Source organism: Camelus ferus, chromosome 8, assembly GCF_009834535.1.
Source record: "Camelus ferus isolate YT-003-E chromosome 8, BCGSAC_Cfer_1.0, whole genome shotgun sequence".
In the NCBI taxonomy this organism is placed as follows: domain Eukaryota; kingdom Metazoa; phylum Chordata; class Mammalia; order Artiodactyla; family Camelidae; genus Camelus; species Camelus ferus.
The window spans coordinates 4,573,400-4,594,496 of NC_045703.1; the positions used below are offsets into that span (position 1 = coordinate 4,573,400).

Below are 21,097 nucleotides of genomic sequence, written 5' to 3' on the forward strand. Positions count from 1 at the left end.
ACAATACGACTAATGGATTAAAGTAATGCTTCTATGAAGATGTGATGTGATATTAAACTGAGACTTAACTGTTGAAAAGGAAACATCCAGGGAAAGAATAGCGATCAGAGTATTGCTTGTAAGTGAAGGGAGCAGCCTGAGCAAAGGCTCCGATGTGGGGATGAGTGAGGTTCTTACACTTTGGAAGGCCAGTGTGCCAGGGGCGTCACAATCAAGAAGGGGAGTAACGTGAGATCCGGTAGGAGACAGTTAGTAATACTGAGCTGTATGTCTGAAAGTTGCTAAGAGAGTAGATCTTAGAACTCATCATCACAAGGATGAAAAATGTGTAACTGTGGGGGGGGGGGGATGTTAATCAGACTTATTGTGGTGATCATTTGCAATATATACCCCAATATCAAATTATGTTGCACACCCAAAACTAATATAATATGTTAATTACATCTAAATTAAAAAAACAGAGAGATGAGGTCAGGAGTCAAGTTATTCGGAATAAAAAATAACCAAATGAAAATTCTATTCTAATTTCAATGTTAAATCGTGAATAGGTATTAAGCCTGCCTTTATAAACACTGAACAAGCTATTTCTCTGTAACACATTAGAAGCATAAAGGAGTCCTGATACGTAGTCCTGGGAGTAGGTACTGAAACAGATACCATCCCAAGATCATCTTCCCCATTGGGAATAGAGGAGAAACTGAAGAGGATACTACAGTTAGATGGATATTCGTACCTTGGCGATGGCTAACACAAGAGCCTCTGGGTGCACATTTGTCAGGATTATCAGCTGCACTGGGCATTTGATGCAGAGATCTGTGTTTTACTGGTCCCATTGTCATGACTTAGGCACCAGTCAGTTGTTACCCTGGCCCAGGAGGAGTCTTGAGTTAGAGAATATGTGGTGTTGCTGCACCAGCACAGTGACATAGCCTCACCTGGGAACTTCCAGAATTATTGCAAGAATTCTGAATGTTGGCATTCCACAGAGTGGGTGCCTATGGTGCAGAGGAATACTATTTTATAATTTTTAATTTGAGTCACTTTTTCTTACAAGAGAAAGAGAGAAAAATAGTATATAGGAATATCCTTGAAATAATACTAATGTATTAAAATTTTTTGCACAAATAAAAAAATTTAAAGACTCTTAGAAATAAATTACTTCCAACATGTTGCACTTATCGCAAAATCCTGGACACTTGGGATGGTGTCTTTAAGAATCATTGTTCTAGAGAACTGATTCTCCATTGTTCACACTTGGCTCTCAAATGCTTCACAAAGTGCCTCTCATGTAGAAGACTTAACAAATATTTTAAACATATTCTTTAGAACTGTTTTAGATGCAAGTCATTGAAAAATCAACTCAAACTGACTGAAGTAAAAAGAGAAACTCACTGGCTTTCAGAACTTAAGAGTCTAGGAGTAGCACTAGCTTCAGACAAAACCCTATCTGGCCTACTCAAGTGATATCATCTGTTCTCTCTGGTGTTTTTTTTTTTTTTTTTTTTTTTTTTTTTTTTTTTGTTCTTTTCTCCATGTACTGGCAAGAAGATAGCCAGGAGGCTGTGATTTTCCCACAAACTTTTTACTTAATAATTCTAATCCTGAGAAATGCAGCATCAGCAGACCCTTGTCACATGCTCCTCACAGGGCAGAGAGTGGACTAAACAGAATTTTCACTGAATATTTGAGTGTAGGTTCCATAACATAAGTGACACCAACTGGAGATATGATCTTGACATTTAAAGGAGCAATAAAATTCTCTTGTGTTTTATCCTGGATTCATAAAGTCAGTGAAGACTTTTTAAAAAGTAATTGTCTTCATTAATGATAGTTCTGGATAAAACCCCTAAAACCTAAAGAAGGAAATAGGAGAAGGCACTGAGCTATGCATTAGGGAAAGATCAAACGTATAAACTATTAAATATATTGTAGCTTTTGTATTATGAGTAGCCAGAATTACGACATGTAAAGTTTTGGGGGAAATTATTAATCTTTAATTCCCAGTGAAGAATTTTTAATCTATGTTTTAAATTTCAAGAAGGTGATAAGATTTTTGATATAAGAGATTTAGTCAAGAGTGTCTCAAGTCATTTCTCAATTTTAAAAGAATAGTGTTGAGGGGACAAGATTATTTTACCTCCTTTATTAACACATTTGATTTTCATTATTCTTCATAAAGCATATTAAAAGTGGAAGACAAAAAAAGATCTGTAGTCATATACTGAATTCAATATAGTAGTGTAATTGCAGATCAATCTTGCTCTTAATAGTAACATACGGCTCTCTCTAACACTATGAACTTTAGGCACTTTATTAGCATTCAAGTTTCAAATATAAATGACTATCAAGAATTTGGTCTCAGTTGAGGGAATCTAATCTGCAAGATTTTATTTATAAGATCTATCTTTACACCATTTATAACATAACTTTTTCCCATAAAACTATTAACCTGAGTTTGTTATATATTTTATCATTCTCTCTGCAAGGCATGATTTTATTCTAAATGGTATGTATACATATATCAATACCTGAAGTCATTAATTAGTTTACTTCAAGCAATTGTCAGAGTAAGTGCGGTCAAAGAAAAATCTATCGCTATCCATTAGTACGTAACTAAGTCTATTTTTAATGATAAAACCAAACTTATTTTTTACACTATCAATATTTTTTCTAATCTTTAGGGTCTCATACATGAAGATAGTTTATCTAAACTTCTTTCTCTACTACTGATTGATTACTTGCTTAAACCAGAGTCATGTTAAAAATGTTAATATTATATACTATGTCAGTCCTTATAGTTTTAAGAATGGTCTATAGATTCCTGGAATTCATAAGTGACCTCCATTTTAAAAAATGTACTAATCTCATCCTTAACCACTGGTAAACTTTCATATGCAGAATTTGCATGCAGGAACTCTGGTATCCTTGCTTCCCAGTTCGAGCCATCAACAATTTTAATTTTCCTAGAACTTCATGGCACGCGTGGACTTCTATGCCCTCAAAACACAACCTTGGCTCCTTTGCACTAAATGAGTAGCTCACTCCTCTCTCACATTTGGCATAGCCTATTCATGGATATAGATGAGAAAACCCTCAGTTTCATCTTACCTAACATACCATCTCTCTCCTCCTTCACCCCATCCCTTTGTCACTGCTGCCTATATTTTACTTTCCAATTTCTGAAACTTCTCACATCACAGGGCAGCCACTACTTGTTTAGCCTGTTTTCAAGTTTTGTCTACCCATTCTTAGATAGTCTTCCAATTACCTTAATTCCTTTCACTAACAGTTACAGTGTTGTTCCTCTTTCTTTAATACTTTGTTCAGCAGAAAGTGATTTTCTTCTCCTCTTTACAGTCAGTCTCCAAGGCTCTGATTTCAGTTCTCTGATAACTTAATCCACTTTATGGGCATTTCAAGTTTTGGCTTATGATGAACCAATGAGTCAAGTGGCAGGATGACATTTGGTGTCAACTGCATATGTAAGAACTCGTGGAATGAATGGGATTTTAACAATATAGCCATCCACACATGTGGGTCCTTGGCACCTTCCTCTGCTAGGACAACTGTATTTTCAGATCTGAGCCTTTTGAAAGGAATGTGAAAGTTCTTAGATGGTTGGGAATATTTTTTGTTTGTTTTTATCGAAGTATAATGAGTTTACCATGTTGTGTTAATTTCTGGTGTATAACATAATGTTTCAGTCATACATATACGTACAAATATTACTCTTCATATTCTTTTTCATTATAGGTTACTACAAGACATTGAATATAGTTTCCTGTGCTACAGAGTAGAAACTTGTTCATCTATTTTATACATAATAGTATCTGTAAATCTCAAACTCCCAATTTATCCCTTCCCCCCTTCTTTCCCCCTGGTAACCATAAGTTTGTTTGCTGTGTCTGTTTCTGTTTTGTAAACAACTTCACTTGTGTCTTTTTCTTTTTTTTAGATTTCAGATAAAAGTGATGTCATATTGTATTTTTCTTTCTCTTTCTGGCTTACTTCACTTAGAATGATGATCTCCAGGTCCAACCACGTTGCTGCAAATAGCATTATTTTATTCTTTTTATGGCTTAGAGCTAAGTAGTATTGCATTTAGTATATATATATACACATATATTATGTATACATAATATGTATGTATATATATACACACGACAACTTCTTTAATGGATAAGAATATTTGGATGTTAATAATATATTATATTTGAGGGATTTGAGACTAAATTAACCTGAATCATATGCAATGATAATAGAAATCTCAACACTATTTTACTATTCCTATACTATGATGAGTTATTATATAATAGGAAATGTCTATGTCTTCTACAAAATTCCTGTTACAGGAAAGGCTTATCTCCCCAATGTCTTTTTCCCCTTAAGAATGATTCAGAAGTCCCAGAACTGTTCGGGTCAGGCCAGGCTCACTTATCAGATTGAAAAACACCAAATACACTAAGAGATTGGGTTGTAGTAAATAGCTTTTTTTTTTTTTTAAAAAAGTAATTAGTTATTTGATTTCTCTTGGGAAGAAAACTGGTTTCTTTCCAATTAATTAAAAAATATATGGAGGTAAAGAAGAAATTACCTTTAACTCAGAAACGATGACAATGGTCCTGATGCAGTTCACAAAGAGGAAAGAGCCTTACTGCTCTTGTACCTCCAGGAAGTTTCCATGTTTTCCTTCTTAAGTCACTTTCAGGAGAAAACACATTTCCCATTTGATTGAGGACAATACCAAATGCTGATGGAACTATAAATTTAAGTGGGTAAGATTACTGTGCTCAAAGGACAGTGCCCAAGTATTGCCTACTGTTGCTCATTCTTCATCAATGCAGTGAACAGAGCTAGACAAGACCTGCCATCAACATGGACCATGACTACAGCCCTCTTAATACAATTCTATCCTACCGTCTTCCAGGGAGGTAGCTTTTCAAGAAATTTCTATGTATATTAGTCATTTATATTTCTCATTTTCCCCACAAGTAAGCCCGATGGGTCCAATATTGAAATTTGAATAAAGGAATACACAGAAAGACTTACTTGACCCTTATCCATGAGTCACCTACACCTCCAACCTAGAAGTAGGCATTGAAGTTCTCAATACTTGAGTAGCTTTTGAATATAAGGCTTTGATTCCAATTCAGCAACTCTTCCTTGTAAATAGCTCCCTTAGATTCTTGCATTAAGGGAGGGGGCTGGAAGGAAGGTAGAGTAGTGGTTAAAGGTGATTGGCAGAGTAAGATTCAGGCATCACTTAGTTTTAGGCCAGAAAGCTATCATTTTGTCGTCAAAAACCCCACAGAGACATCCCTTATGCTGCATTGTCATCAAATGTTTCCCTAATAATCAGAATCCAATGCAGGTCTCAGGTCTTATTGCCTCAATTTTTTCTAATTTTTTTTTCTGTTGACATCCAAAGAGAACTGAGTTTGTAAAGGTGAGGTAAAGCAGAGGTTTTTTTTTTTTTTTCCTCCCTTTTTCAGTATCTTGACACTATCACTAGCCCAGTAATATTTAAAATGCCTTTTCTTATCTTCAGAGAGCCCTGGGTCTCAACAGAAGTAATTCCTTCAATACAAGCATCCTTAACATATGAAATGTGTCTACATATCTCTGAATTTTATATTACTTCATAATAGACATAGGAAAGCACCCCGACTGGCTCTCTGGTCAAATTAATTTAATTTGACCCTCTTTTTATTGACTAAAAAACAGTTGAGGATTTTAGTGCTATGAGCTAAATTACTTCTGGATTTCTCTCAAAATCCACAACGAAAGAATGAGTATTGATTGTTCTTCCCTTCATCTCTCTTCAGATCGCAACTTTATCATCTTACACATGTGAAACTTTACTAGATGAGGACTTTACCAGCATTTAGCATCAATAGCTGTCTGCAAGCCAATTTGAGTTTCCAATCTATCCAACTCTTTTGCAGAATATGAGTCTTAGTGAGTATTCTGATAAAGTTATTAGGTTCTGTGATTTTCTTTTCTTTTTTTTTTATTGAGTTATAGTCAGTTTATAATTTGTGTTGTGGTTTTCTCAATGCATCTATCAGCTAATTTTAATTCAGTTTGTCTTTGTTGTTCTGAATTATTCTTTTTATTTTTTTATTTTTTTAACATTTTTTATTGATTTATAATCATTTTACAATGTTGTGTCAAATTCCAGTGTTCAGCACAATTTTTCAGTCATTCATGGACATATACACACTCATTGTCACATTTTTTTCTCTGTGAGTTATCATAACATTTTGTGTATATTTCCCTGTGCTAGTCTATTCTACAATTTTGAAATCCCAGTCGATCCCTTCCCACCCTCCACCCCCCTGGTAACCACAAGTCTGTATTCTCTGTCTGTGAGTCTATTTCTGTCCTGTATTTATGCTTTGTTTTTGTTTGTTTGTTTGTTTTTGTTTTTGTTTTTTAGATTCCACACATGAGCGATCTCATATGGTATTTTTCTTTCTCTTTCTGGCTTACTTCACTTAGAATGACATCCTCCAGGAGCATCCATGTTGCTGCAAATGGCATTATGTTGTCGGTTTTTATGGCTGAGTAGTATTCCATTGTATAAATATACCACCTCTTCTTTATCCAGTCACCTGTTGATGGACATTTAGGCTGTTTCCATGTTTTGGCTATTGTAAATAGTGCTGCTATGAACATTGGGGTGCAGGTGTCATCCTGAAGTAGATTTCCTTCTGGATACAAGCCCAGGAGTGGGATTCCTGGGTCATATGGTAAGTCTATTCCTAGTCTTTTGAGGAATCTCCACACTGTTTTCCATAGTGGCTGCACCAAACTGCATTCCCACCAGCAGTGTAGGAGGGTTCCCCTTTCTCCACAGCCTCTCCAGCATTTGTCATTTGTGGATTTTTGAATGACGGCCATTCTGACTGGTGTGAGGTGATACCTCATTGTAGTTTTGATTTGCATTTCTCTGATAATTAGTGATATTGAGCATTTTTTCATGTGCCTTTTGATCATTTGTATGTCTTCCTTGGAGAATTGCTTGTTTAGGTCTTCTGCCCATTTTTGGATAGGGTTGTTTATTTTTTTCTTATTGAGTCGTATGAGCTGCTTATATATTCTGGAGATCAAGCCTTTGTCGGTTTCACTTGCAAAAATTTTCTCCCATTCCGTAGGTTGTCTTTTGTTTTACTTCTGGTTTCCTTTGCTGTGCAGAAGCTTGTAAGTTTCATTAGGTCCCATTTGTTTATTCTTGCTTTTATTTCTTCTAGGAGAAAATTTTTGAGATGTATGTCAGATAATGTTTTGCCTATGTTTTCCTCTAGGAGGTTTATTGTATCTTGTCTTATGTTTAAGTCTTTAATCCATTTTGAGTTGATTTTTGTATATGGTGTAAGGGAGTGTTCTAGCTTCATTGTTCTACATGCTGCTGTCCAGTTTTCCCAACACCATTTGCTGAAGAGACTGTCTTTATTCCAATGTATATTCTTGCCTCCTTTGTCAAAGATGAGTTGACCAAAAGTTTGTGGGTTCATTTCTGGGCTCTCTATTCTGTTCCATTGGTCTATATGTCTGTTTTTGTACCAATACCATGCTGTCTTGATGACTGTAGCTCTATAGTATTGTATCGATCCAGTATCGATCCTGGAAAATGTTCCATGTGCACTCTGAAGTCTGGGAGAGTTATTCCTCCAGCCTCTTCCTTTCTCTTCAGTAATGCTTTGGCAATTCTAGGTCTTTGATGGTTCCATATGAATTTTATTATGATTTTTTCTAGTTCTGTGAAATATGTCCTGGGTAATTGGATAGGGATTGCATTAAATCTGTAGATTGCCTTGGGCAGTGTGACTATTTTAACAATATTGATTCTTCCAATCCAAGAGCATGGAATATCTTTCCATTTTTTAAAGTCTTCTTTAATTTCCTTCATCAATGGTTTATAGTTTTCTGTGTATAATTCTTTCACCTCCTTGGTTAGATTTATTCCCAGATATTTTATTACTTTGGGTGCTATTTTAAAGGGGATTGTTTCTTTACTTTCTTCTTCTGTTGATTTATCGTTAGTGTAAAGAAATGCAACTGATTTTTGAACGTTAATTTTGTAACCTGCTACCTTGCTGAATTCTTCAATCAGCTCTAGTAGCTTTTGTGTGGACCTTTTAGGGTTTTCTATATATAGTAACATGTCATCAGCATATAATGATACTTTTACCTCTTCTTTTCCAATTTGGATCCCTTTTATTTCTTTCCTCTTGCCTGACTGCTGTGGCTAGGACTTCCAGGACTATGTTGAATAGGAGTGGTGATAGTGGGCATCCTTGTCTTGTCCCAGATTTTAGTGGGAAGCTTTTGAGTTTTTCACCGTTGAGTACTATGCTGGCTGTAGGTTTGTCATATATAGCTTTTATTATGTTGAGATATGTTCCCTCTATACCCACTTTGGCGAGAGTTTTTATCATAAATGGGTGTTGAATTTTATCAAATGCTTTTTCTGCATCGATTGAGATGATCATGTGGTTTTTGTCCTTTCTCTTGTTGATGTGATGTATTATACTGATTGATTTGCATATGTTGAACCAGCCTTGTGTCCCTGGGATGAACCCCACTTGGTCATGATGTATAATCCTTTTTATGTGTTGTTGGATTCTATTTGCTAAAATTTTGGTGAGGATTTTGGCGTCTATGTTCATCAGTGATATTGGCCTATAATTCTCTTTTTTTGTAGTGTCTTTGCCTGGTTTTGGTATCAGGGTGATGGTGGCTTCATAGAATGAGTTTGGGAGTATTCCCTCCTTTTCAATCATCTGGAAGAGTTTGAGAAGGACTGGTATGAGTTCTTCTTTGTATGTTTGGTAGAATTCCCCGGTGAAGCCGTCCGGTCCTGGACTTTTATTTGTAGGGAGGTTTTTAATTGCTATTTCTATTTCCTTTCTAGTGATCGGATTGTTCAAGTGTTCAGATTCTTCTTGATTCAGTTTTGGTGGACAGTGTGTTTCCAGAAACTTGTCCATCTCCTCTAGGTTATCCAGTTTGGTTCCATATAGTTTTTCATAATATTCTCGTATGATATTCTGTATTTCTATTCTGTTTGTTGTAATTTCTCCATTTTCCTTTCTTATTTTGCTAATTTGTGCTCTCTCTTTTTTCTTCTTTGTGAGTTTGGCTAGAGGTTTGTCGATTTTATTTACTTTTTCAAAAAACCAGCTTTTGGTTTGGTTGATTTTTTCTATGGTCTTGTTAATCTCTATTGTATTTAATTCCTCTCTGATCTTTATTATTTCCTTCCTTCTGCTGCTTTTTGGGGCTTTTTGTTCTTCTTTTTCTAATTCATTCAGGTGGTGGGTTAAATTGTTTATTTGAGATTGTTCTTCTTTTTTGAGGAAGGCCTGTATCGCTATTAACTTCCCTCTTAGCACTGCCTTTGCTGTGTCCCATAGGTTTTGAGTGGTTGTGCTTTCATTATCATTTGTCTCAAGGTATTTTTTAATTTCAGCTTTGATTTCCTCATTGATCCATTGTTTTTTCAATAACATATTGTTTAATCTCCATGCTTTCCTTTTGTTCTCCTTTGTTTCTCTGTTGTTGATTTCCAGTTTCATGGCATTGTGGTCAGTAAAGATGCTTGAGATAATTTCTATCTTCTTAAAATTGTTGAGGTTTCTTTTGTGCCCAAGTACATGACCGATCCTGGAAAATGTTCCATGTGCACTTGAAAAGAATGTATATCCTATTTTTTGGGGGTGTAATGCTCTGAAAATATCCACCAAATCTAGTTTTTCTATTGTAGTATTTAATTTCTCTGTTGCCTTGTTTATTTTCTGTCTGGAAGATCTGTCTAGTGATGTTAATGCAGTGTTAAAATCTCCAACTATGATTGTATTCCCATCAATATCCCCCTTTATCTCTGTTAGTAATTCTTGTATGTACTTAGGTGCTCCTATATTGGGTGCATATATATTAACGAGTGTAATATCCTCATCTTGTATCACTCCTTTAATCATTATAAAATGTCCTTCTTGAATTATTCTTTTTAAAAGGTGTTTTAGAAAGCAAAGAAAGAGACAGACTTTAGAATTATTTACTATCATTAAATTACACTCATCTGTAAGATTATCTCTACAGAATGTTACATGTCTGGATAACAACAACAGCAAAAAAAGAAAATGAATTTGTTGTAACTTTGACTATTTAAATTTCTCTGCTTTGAACCTAAGCCATGGTGACCTGTCATTGCAAACCTAGAAGACATTTGGTGTTCATTTGTTGATCTAAAATGTATCATTTATATTAAACCTCAAAGTGAATGTGATTCCAAGAAAATCTTGTAAGGGTAAATTCTGACTATTTCCAAAAGATCAGTAAAGTCATTTCCATGGTACGCAATCTTTACAGGGTTCTTATACTATCTTCTTGTTTCAATTGAGAAAATTGGGGTTAATCTGATTTTATAAATTGCTTAAATGTATGGATTATAACAAAAATTATATTGAAAAATAAACCATCTTTGTAAGACATTGTAATTTAAAGTTGTAGAGAGAATATACTATTAAATATTTGGGGATTTGTCTGGAGAAAAATGTTGAAGATACCACTACCTACCTGTTAGAATGCCTACAATTAAAAAAAATATACTGGCTACCCCAGTATACTGATGAGAATATGGAGCACTTGGAACTCTCATACACTGTTAATGAAAATACAAAATGATCCAGTCACCTGAAAAAGAGCTCTCAATTTTATTATGAAGTTAAATATACACTTACTTCATGACCTAGCAATCTACGTCTGAGTATTTAATGAAATCTTACATTCACACAGAAACCTATACATGAATGTTTATAGAAGCTTGATTCATAATTGCCAAAGAACTGGAAACAACCCAAATGGTCTCCAACAGAGGACTGGAAGAGAGAAGATAAGGAAAAGCCGTCATTCTCTGTCATCAGGAGGAGGAAGACACATGGGGGTAAGGGATTTTCCTGAGAATCATCCTCACTTGGTACTTTAGATGCCTGTAACTAAATCAGCAGTATTTTTGTGCAATTCCTGACCTCAGTGGCAGTAGTGACATTCAGATTCTCTGAATGCTGGCCGTTTTCTTGGGAACTAGCAGCTTCCATAGTTTTTTAAGTACATCATTTACTAAAGTAAAGCCCATCCTCCTTGGAACATCTAGAGTGCTTACTGTTTTACTGACTAAATGCTGCTCTGATCAACCATATACTATCTTCATTTTACAAATGTAGATTCAGAGGCACTAGAAGTTTCAAAGTAGAAATGAAGACATGATAGGAATGTAAAGTCAGTCCTCAAGACCATTGTGTATCTCCAGAGTTTCTGCTGCTTTCTGCAGAGAAGCCCTGCTTTCTGATAAGCAGAAGGTGCCTGGGTCCTTAACCATAGCCCTTCAAGCACCATAATATGAGCACTGGGTGAATGTTGCAGGGAAGATACTTATTTACCTCGAGACAAATGGTACCAGACTATATTATGAAAATAAATAACAGACATGGGCTGTTTTAAGGTGAAATATTGAATGGGGTAATAAATTATTTCTTGCCCCAAACAGAGATGTCAATAAGAGTAATTTAGAAAAGATAAAAACTACCAGGAATTATAACCACCTTTGATAGTATCAAAGAGGGCTTGGGAACAAATGGTGTTTCAGGTGATTTTCTGGTGGTTAAGAAGTAAATAGATTATAAGCTAAGCAACAGTGATCTACATGGAGCTGGGAGCTACAGTGGGCAAATACGATAGAAAAGAGTTCAGCTGAGGCACTGAGGCAATGGATAATAGGGACGTTTGCAAAATTCAACACATACCATAGAGTGCCAGGGAAAGCAAGAGTTGCAGAAGGAAATGCTCTGCCAGGTGTCATATATCACTTTAATAACGAAGTAGAACCAAAAAAAGTGACAGACTATAAGAATATGTTTTGCAGATTGAGTTCCAAGGGAAATTGAATTTTTATATGCATTTTAGTATTTATTGTGTTTTATTTTGTTTCTCTGCTAAATTAGCATGTCAATAGCATATTGTGAGACGAGTGCTTGTCCCTTAGTCAGGTTTTCTCATGAATATACAAACTAAGGGAATTCCTTAAAAAAAAAAAAAAAGCTTGAAATGGTATAAAGATTTCTGGAGAAATATATACTTTCCACTATGATTTTGTGAAATCATATTATATTCTCTTAGGGAAGAAACGTGAATTAAAAACATAAATTATTAAAACCCATTAGATTTACATTTTAGAAGCATTCATCATTAGTGACTTTTAATCTATGTACTTTTGTTTCTACACCTACCTTGATGAAGCTGAGTTTAATCGCATTTTATAAAAAGGAAAATAAAATTTTAAAGATTTTAGACATCTAGTCAACTTCTATAAGGCTAGTATAATCAATATGAAAATTATAAATTTTCCATTTTTGTATTTGTCTTGTTATATTTTCTAAAAGTTAAGTTCACTTTTTCATATCATCATTGAATGCACATATTAATAATATAAATATTTTAAAATTTCTTTATACTCAATACTTTTTAAAGATCTGTTTTTATAAAGTACTTGAGTATGAAGGTTTGAGAAAATAAATGGAAATACACTAATAGCAATCTGAAATAGCCTTATTTTAAGCCCTATTGCTATTTGTGGATAACAGATATTTTATTTTGTTTTCACTTTAAAACAAATGTTAGGAAATTCAGTTTAATACCTGTTTTTGAAATATGCTTACAGGCTGTTTTAAATTTTTGAAAGCATATGGCTTTGTCTGCAGATCTAGTTATTCTGGGTAAAAAATATGCAGTATGAGCAGCATGGTTTGGATGCACTCACATGTGAGGCTGTTAGAATACAGACTGTTCATGTTTACAGATTTCTTCACAGACCGCTTGATAGGTGATAACTCTATTAACAGATGAAAAGACCTACAACCAAAAATAACATTCCTTTAGAAATGGATATTTGATTTTACAGAATACAATACCTAGAATACAATGCAAATGGTGCCTCTGTCTCTGAGCTTAACAGCAAAACTGGAAATGAGTTAGAGTGAGAGACCAAAAAGTAAAATATTCCATATATTTAGAAATTTAAAATCATATTTATAAGAAATTCAGGAGTCAAAAAAAAAAGTAAAATTAGGACATACTTAATACTGAACAGCAATGAAAATACGAGGTAGTAAAACTTTCAGGATGAATCTAAATAGTAGTTTAAAGGACAATTTATAACCTTAAATGCAGGTATTTAAAAGAAAAATTTTTGAAAGATTGAAAATTATTGACATAATCATTTAATATACAGATTTAAGAAACATACACAGAAAAATCATATAAAATAGAAGTAAAAGGCAAAAAAGAATAAAATTTTTAAAGTAGGAAATTTTTTGGAAAAGCTGATCGCGTAACTTTTGTCAGATTGAGCAAAAACAATAGAAATAAATAAGCTGAGAGAAAATGCACAGATAACAATAACAGCTTGTATTTCACATGCATTGATTGACTCAAGAAACCTAACAGAGTAGAGAGTTATTATTCTCAATTTACAATTGCCTAAAGTCACAGGTCTGACCAAAGTCACAAGATGAGTCAGGAATTAATTTAGGGCAGTGTATTTCTAGGGCCCTTTTGCTTAACCATTGTGTTGCACTTCATCACTAAATAAACTGCTTTTGTTTCCAGAAATTATATAAGGTAATAATAGGAACCAATTCATGGCAATGAATTCAAAATTTTGAACAAAATAGACTCTCATGGCTAGTGAATATAACTTGGCTAATTCTGACTTTTACGAAGAGACGTTTCTCAAAACTGTTCTGGTCTTTCCCTTTCCCTTTCATTCACTTTCTCTAGACAAGTAAGGACGATTTGATTGATAAATTTGGGCAGAATAAATGATATACTGTCAACATGGTTCCTCCCGACTTCTGTGGGTAGTTGACCTGCCAAGAGAGCATGTGTCCCCTCTTCTTGGCCACATGGGTTCTTGCAGGGATCTGTCCACCCAACCCAGAAGGCTCAGCCTGAGTGGATGCACTGACCTTATTCTGAATTTCAATATTAGTAAGTCCGTTGTTTGTTCCCTCCTCAACTTAATCTTCAAAATCAGCTTCATCAGCAATAAAGGTGATGGTCAACTTTCCATCTGCCTTTATCTCCTGTTTTATTTGTTTAATTTCTTAAGCGCACGAAAGTGTGGAATAGGAAAGAGGAATGTTATGTATTGTCCTCCTCAAATATCAATATTTGGTGCTTGGGAAGATAGCAGGCAGTGGAGTTTTGCAGAGGAGCAGTAACATGCAGAGATGAGGTTTCCGGTGGTCAGAACACGTGGCTTTAAGCGTTGGAAACATTGTTCTATTTAAGCCTTTTGACCTTGGCGCTTGCTATGGCCTATGTTGTAGAGTGTAAGGCTTTACCACGTGTGTGGGTGGATTTAAATCAAACCTTACGTCTTATTAGATTTTCACCCTGGGTCACTGAAGCTTCTGGCGGATGGTAAATTATGATAAGGAACTAGATCTATCTCCCTCTTTCCTAAACACTTCTTTTTTAATGAGCGAAACAGAGCTCTGTAGGTGTGTTCTGCTGCTTTCTACTGTGATGTAAAAGGAGTCTGCTCTTGAAAGAGAGGGCTGTGTTTCCCATCACCTCCTGTGACTGGCAGATAAATGTTTAACTGTGGCAGTTGTGATTATTAAGTCTTTTACCTGCAGTTATAAGCTGTGTCTTTTAAACTAAATTTTATTGATAAAAGAAAGATGATATTTTTAGCTTCTGTTTCTCCATTCATTTATTTGAGGTATCAGTTCATTCAGAACTCAGGTGTGGAAGAGAACTGATAAGTATTGATCACTTTGAACTCCAACATCTGGTGTATAAGCTGAACTCTTGCGATACAGACAAGGAGTAAAAATGGAAGTTTGTGAAAATATATGCAAACTGAAGCTTCTGACATGGCTGGGGCAGGAGACTTTAGGCTTTGGTGATAGTTTTCTAAAGGTAGGACGGACGTGTGGAATTTCGATCCTGGTGAGACTGCAGTACATGGCAGTTTTGTCCCCTCTGGGATTTATATCTGGGTACCTCCCAGCAAAGGCACCAGCCTCATGAACAAGCAGGCTGTTTCGCTCTGCCCAGGCCTCAGGGCATAAGAATATATAGCTTGACTGGGGCACAGCTTTTCCCAAGCAGAAAGGGCTGTGGTGAGCATTCCAGTATAAAGGAAAGATCATCTTTTGGACTGAGTAGAAGCTTGCTTTGAGACAAAAAGAGTCTCCAATAAAAATTCTTTTCCATTTTACTATATGACTTAGTCAAGTCTGCAAGGAATTGATTAGCGTCAGATGTCAGCAGGCATCTGCTGTAGATTGGCTGTCTGAAGTCCTTTCCCTATTCTGTTTGTCTTTAGGGTCTAATTCCCATATTTTGTCCACAGTCTCACGTGTCACTTGCCACCACAAGATATAAAACTTGTTTTGGATTTGTTAAATTATAAAAAGCTCTGAGTGTTTCAGAAATCCAATCTATAGCTTTACTCTTAAAAAACAGTAGATTTTATTAATAAGCAAATGAAAAAAGGAGAATGGGGCTCCTTATAGTGAAGAAAGTATGTAACTTATTGACATAATTAAATGATTGCAAACCCTAATGTAAAACAGTGAACAAGGCTTGTACATGAAACGGTCTGTCTCCTAGAATCACTCAGTGAGGTGCAGATACTTGGACACTGGATGCTTTTTGCCTCTCCCTGAGCTCAGTGGCTTCCTATCTCTCTTAGACAATCAATAAGACAAAATCTAGAGATGTATTAAAAAGTAAACATGTGGGTAATCCAGCAAAGGGGAAAAATAGAAAGAGCACTTATCCTGAAAACAGTGTTTGATAAAGTAACATTTTAAGAAGCAGATAAATGTAGAGGGTTAGAATGCTGGCTAAAGACATATCTCAATAGCACAGAAAAATATATGGCAGAAATGCAAAGTCTGGGGTAGTTGAAATCTGAAGAAAGACAATATCTTTAGTAGTACACAGCAGGTGTTGGTCCTCCTATGCTCTTGGGGCACTGGCTTCAGAAGCATCAAATGCTATTCTGTTTCAGGAATCTGGCAAAAGTGACTGTCCTACTGAAACATGTGGGGATGAAAGAGGAATCTTTTCTAGTAAGATGAGCAGGGCAAGAAGCATTATCAATAGAGGAAGGAAAACAACTTTGTCACTAGCTAGAGAGCAAAAGTTTTGAATATGATGAATTGAGAAGAAAGATACCTCGGGTGAAGCCTAGTGATGAGAGATGGCAATGATGCGCATTTCTACCGCTGCAGAAAGCAAGACCTCCGTTACCAGAGGCACAAAACCCAAGTTAATTTTCCCTGCAAATAGGGTAAATAAGCCACTTGGAAACATCTCTCCCAACTGAATTTAATATCTTAGTAAGTGGGTTCTGGAAGTTACACAGACTCTGAAAACCCTGTTGAAGCTGAAACTCAGGTCAAACTCCCTTCCCTCAGATACCATTGAGTTACTGCTATTACTTTAGGAGATGCTAAGAACTGGTTTCCAGGAACATAATCTTCCTGGAGTAATTGCTTTCAGGAACGTGTATTAATTGTTTTCTAAATTTGGTGATAGTGGTTTCAACGCTGTGATAATCTTGTGTGTCCTGTAAACCCTCTGTGCTCTCTGAAAGTGAGGTACCTCAGAAACTTGGAGTTAAACTAGTTCTCCTACTCAAGACCAGAAGGAATCTCATCCCTTCCCATGAAAGACAGCCCAGGCTGCAGCCTCTCAAGTATCTTCAACTCCAGTTACGTAATAAGAGTTCTTCTGGCTGAGACCAGGCAGAGCAAACAACTGAAAGGATTTATAGATTTGTTTACACTCAAAAGCAAGTGAATTTGATCTTGAATTTTAATGACATTGAACTTGAATTTGTAAGGAATTTTAGAATTCGGACTTTAACTTTTCAAATGAAACTTTATAATTGGAAAAGGTATGTTTGTATCCAACTTTTTGACTCCTCTGTGTTTGACATTTTATTACTAGAATGTCTTTATATTATCGTTTGATTTCCTTGCAGAACCATAATTATATACATTGAAAACCATGACTGCACTTAATTTGGAATGGAGAACAGATTCAGTAGTAAATTTTCAGCTCTCTGTGCAGAGTAACCTTGAGGTTAACTTAAGTAATTTACTCATTTCAGTGACCCATATTTTACACTATACACTAATGGTTTCATGCAGATCACACAAGCTCAGCAGATTACACTGACAGAGTGGCCTCATGAAGGTGGATGTCAAAATTGCCCTTTGACTGGATTTTCAACCCTGAGGGGATGGCCATGCCCCAGGTTACCTGTAGACTTCATGGTTCAACGTATAGGCTTAAGCAAACAAGTTAAGGAAAACATTCAAAGGTTCTAGAATTTTTAGAGAAGTTTAAAAGACGTATTTCAGATTAGACTGTAATAAATCAAAGGTCCTTGCTGTAATATTTGGGAGTAGCCACTAAAAGAATATTGCAAAAGAATATATGTATGGCTAATGTGAAAGGAAAATCAATTCGAAATCGATATTGCTAAGAGCTCACTAAAAATGATCCAGGAGGCCACTGAGGGAGTAAGACTTATGTACGTCTCAGCCTGGGTGGAATCTGACCTTTTGACCGTTTATCTTCTTAATGAAGATATCCAAAACACCTGCCAGAAACTCAAGATGCTTATTGGACCCCCACCCTAAAACAACCCATGACGGCCACTCCTTAAGGACCAATATTTCCTTATTGTGTCAGAGTACAGCCTCATGGCTTTTGCCTTTATAAGCCCCCTGACTATTTCTCTTCCCCAAATCTGTGTCTCCCAAATGGCAATTCTTAGGACCCTAAATAAACTCTTTCCTTTTCTGTAGCCTTCTTCGTTTTTATTTTGATTGGCACAACAAGGTAATAGAAATCTGTATACAAAAGTGCAAGAAATTGAAAAGAGGAACATTAAATAGATTGATCAAATAGAAACAAAAAGTAACATGGTGTGATAAAACAAAGTATATGAACAATAATATTACATGCAAAGGATTAAGTACAAGGAAAATACTAATATTATGACTTTGGTCACTCACTGGTGGTAAACCGTTTTTGCAATTTTATAGAAGTCTTCCCACCAATATTTATTCATAATTTGAGTCATCTTAACTGAGCCATGGTAGATGAAGGAATGCAGAAACAGAAAGATGGGGTTTGCCAGGGAGCTGGGAAGAACCAAGCAGCCGTCATGGGGTTTCCCATAGCCCCAGCTGTTCTTTGATTTTACAGCCATTGTGTGTCCATCATGACTTTTCCAGTTCAAGAGCAAACAGTTGCCATGTTGCAAGGGCATCAGGATGGCAAAAGCCTGGAAACCACAGGTCATTTTTTGGAAAGGAGCAGAATGGACTTCATCCATTCGCACCACAAATTTTATAGATTCTGATGTTGCTGCCTCTGCATGAAAGTCAACAAGGGCGTTTGCCTGATGCTTAGGTTATTCTTTGGCGTGAGCCTCAGTTTTGATGATAGCGATTTCAGAAGGTAAGAGAATAGCTGTAAGAAGTTCATTTACTTGTTGTCCATTTTTGATTGGCATCCCAGTGGACATAAGGAAGACCTTTGGTTTCCATAACATCTTAAAATTACAGGCAACCCCAAAGACATTCCAACTGTCAGTATAAATAGTAACAATTTGTCTTTCTGATAACTGTGATGCTCTGGTAAGAGCATTGATCTCTGCTTGTTGGGTTGCTTCAGCTAATGGGAGTTACTGTCTCAGGTAGTTCGTGTTAGGTAGTAACAGCATAGCCAACTTGGAAATTCCTTTTTAAAATTTTTACAGTACAACCCATTAACAAACTAAAAGATTAATAAACAGGAAACGCAATTAAATAGAGCTGGGAGACCAGAAGGGGGAGCTCTCACGCTCTGCAAAGCTAGCAAAGCCCCACAGGAAGGGCTCACTCCTCTTCTTTCCTGGCAGGGACTCAGCCAATAAAAAGCCAAGGATTCTGTTTAATAAGGCCCTTCCAACTTTCTTTTCCTCTGTATGAAAGTATTCTCTTTCCCTTGTTGTGTGAGGACTTGCTTGTGGCTCACCATGGTCAAATAAAATCCACATATAGAAACATTCCCTTCCATGAAACTCTCGCTGACATGTTACCCCAGGTGATGAGGCAAGGGGCTAAAAACCGGGTCACTGGTCACAAGTCTGAATAGAGAAAGATGAATCCTCATACTCTTCTGTCCAGAAATCAGAGAACTGTCAGTGTGGCTGCTACACAGGCAGGGAATTGGAGTAAATTCCCTGAAAAAACTGAAATCCCCCATTAAAGAAAATCTATAATGTAGAGAATCCCCACAAAGACCCTCAATGACCTTACACTGATGATCGCAACCCCAAGTCATGGAGTGGTAAGGATTTAAGCAGTCATCTCCGGGTGCTTGACGCTCAACCTTGTGTACAAAGCCTGTATCAGGAGAATGATGCTGAGAATAGCAATAAAAAGCAGAGGAGAGTTAAGGGCAACTTTGAGTCCTTGATCAATAGAGGCATCACATCTTACCAGAGTGAGTAAATTTTTGTATTCCTTTTTTCTTTCTTATTTTGTTTACAAATCACATCTTAAAATATATTTTGGGTCCACAACCTCATGAATGCCTCTTGAGTTCTGGGCTATTTTTTTCAATGAAGCATTATTGAAAAATGTGGCCATAATCATTTTGAGTCAGCCATTCACAGTTATGGTAAGCTATTAAGACAATGAATAATTTTTAAACTTTTAAATTACTCTGTGTCCTTCTTTATAAGATGGTGATAATAATGGCCCCTTGGCATTGTGACGATTCAGTGAAATGATTTATGGAAAGTGCCTAGTGTGCTGACACATACAAAGCACTCAGTGAAGGTCAGGCATTAATATCATTGCTTATTATTGGTGTTTTATATATTATTAATCATCCAGTTAATCAGGCAATTATTTCCTGAACTATTATGTTTGTCAGCTTAATTTAAATGTTGGAAATATACACTGTAATGTGAAGTGATAAATGGCAAATATCACCCTCTCAATCTTTTATATTTAAAATATTTGTTTTTCAGTAATAATATGTTACTGTTTATTTTGTACTATACTTTGTAAAGTGAGGGTGTTAGTGACTAATATCAACAACACAGCATTAATAAATAATGCTGTTGTGATATAAGGGTACTCTGGGGTTCATTGTTAAAGTAAAATAGAAATGTCCACAAACCTAAGCTCAGTCAATTTATGAACGCCCTTGTTTTACCGTATTATCTTTCTCATATCTAAGTCAACCCTTTCTTTTTTAGAAACCTTTTTGCTTTCTTGGTTCTGATAAATGAATTAGATTATTCTGACAGACTTGAATGTTACCCCTCGGTATCTCTACCATTATCTAAACACAGCTCTTTTCCTTAAAGATTTCTCTAAATAATTTCTGTTGACAACATATGCAAGTGCAATTTGAACTACAATCTTTTCACTGTTCTCTTAGTAAATGAACACTACCTTAGTTGAAAAAAGGTGGATAAAGCTCAGCAGTGAATAATATTTGTAGTTTGTGGAAATTATTAGGTTCTTGCATAAATCTTAGAGTTGTCTACATATAAACTTAAAGAGCCATCTGAAGACATCCGAAACAAACATCAGATAGAAGCATTCATTTTTTTAAAATGGCCATTCCCAAACATTTTGTTTTAACCAGCACATAAGTTTTGCTCTGTTTCCATTCTGGGATATTTATCCCTCTGGTGAATCTCAATATGACACAGAATGACAAGGATATGGTATTTCCATAATACCAAAATATCAATATTAAGACTAGTATTTGATTAAAAAGTACCCAGTATGTACAATTAAAATCAGCTAAAATAAATGCATAATATAATTTAAAGACCTGTATATAATATATATAAAGCAAATACAAAATATAAATGTATACGATTATATAACCTACAATGCACAAATATAAATATAAAATACAGTATAAATCAAATACAGAAAGTTTAAATATGCTATAAAAATCAATTACCATATAAATTAACAAATATATGCAGTCA

At 35.6% G+C, this 21,097-nt stretch overlaps 1 long non-coding RNA gene across 1 annotated transcript in view; it reads left to right on the forward strand.

Annotated features, from left to right (window-relative positions):
* The first annotated feature begins 10,815 nt into the window (after nucleotides 1-10,815).
* The window catches only part of LOC106729933, a 102,695-nt gene continuing 92,413 nt past the window's right edge, over nucleotides 10,816-21,097 (forward strand). The window contains exon 1 of the long non-coding RNA XR_001366357.2: nucleotides 10,816-10,948. This is a non-coding gene — a long non-coding RNA (uncharacterized LOC106729933). The remainder of the gene's footprint in view (nucleotides 10,949-21,097) is intronic.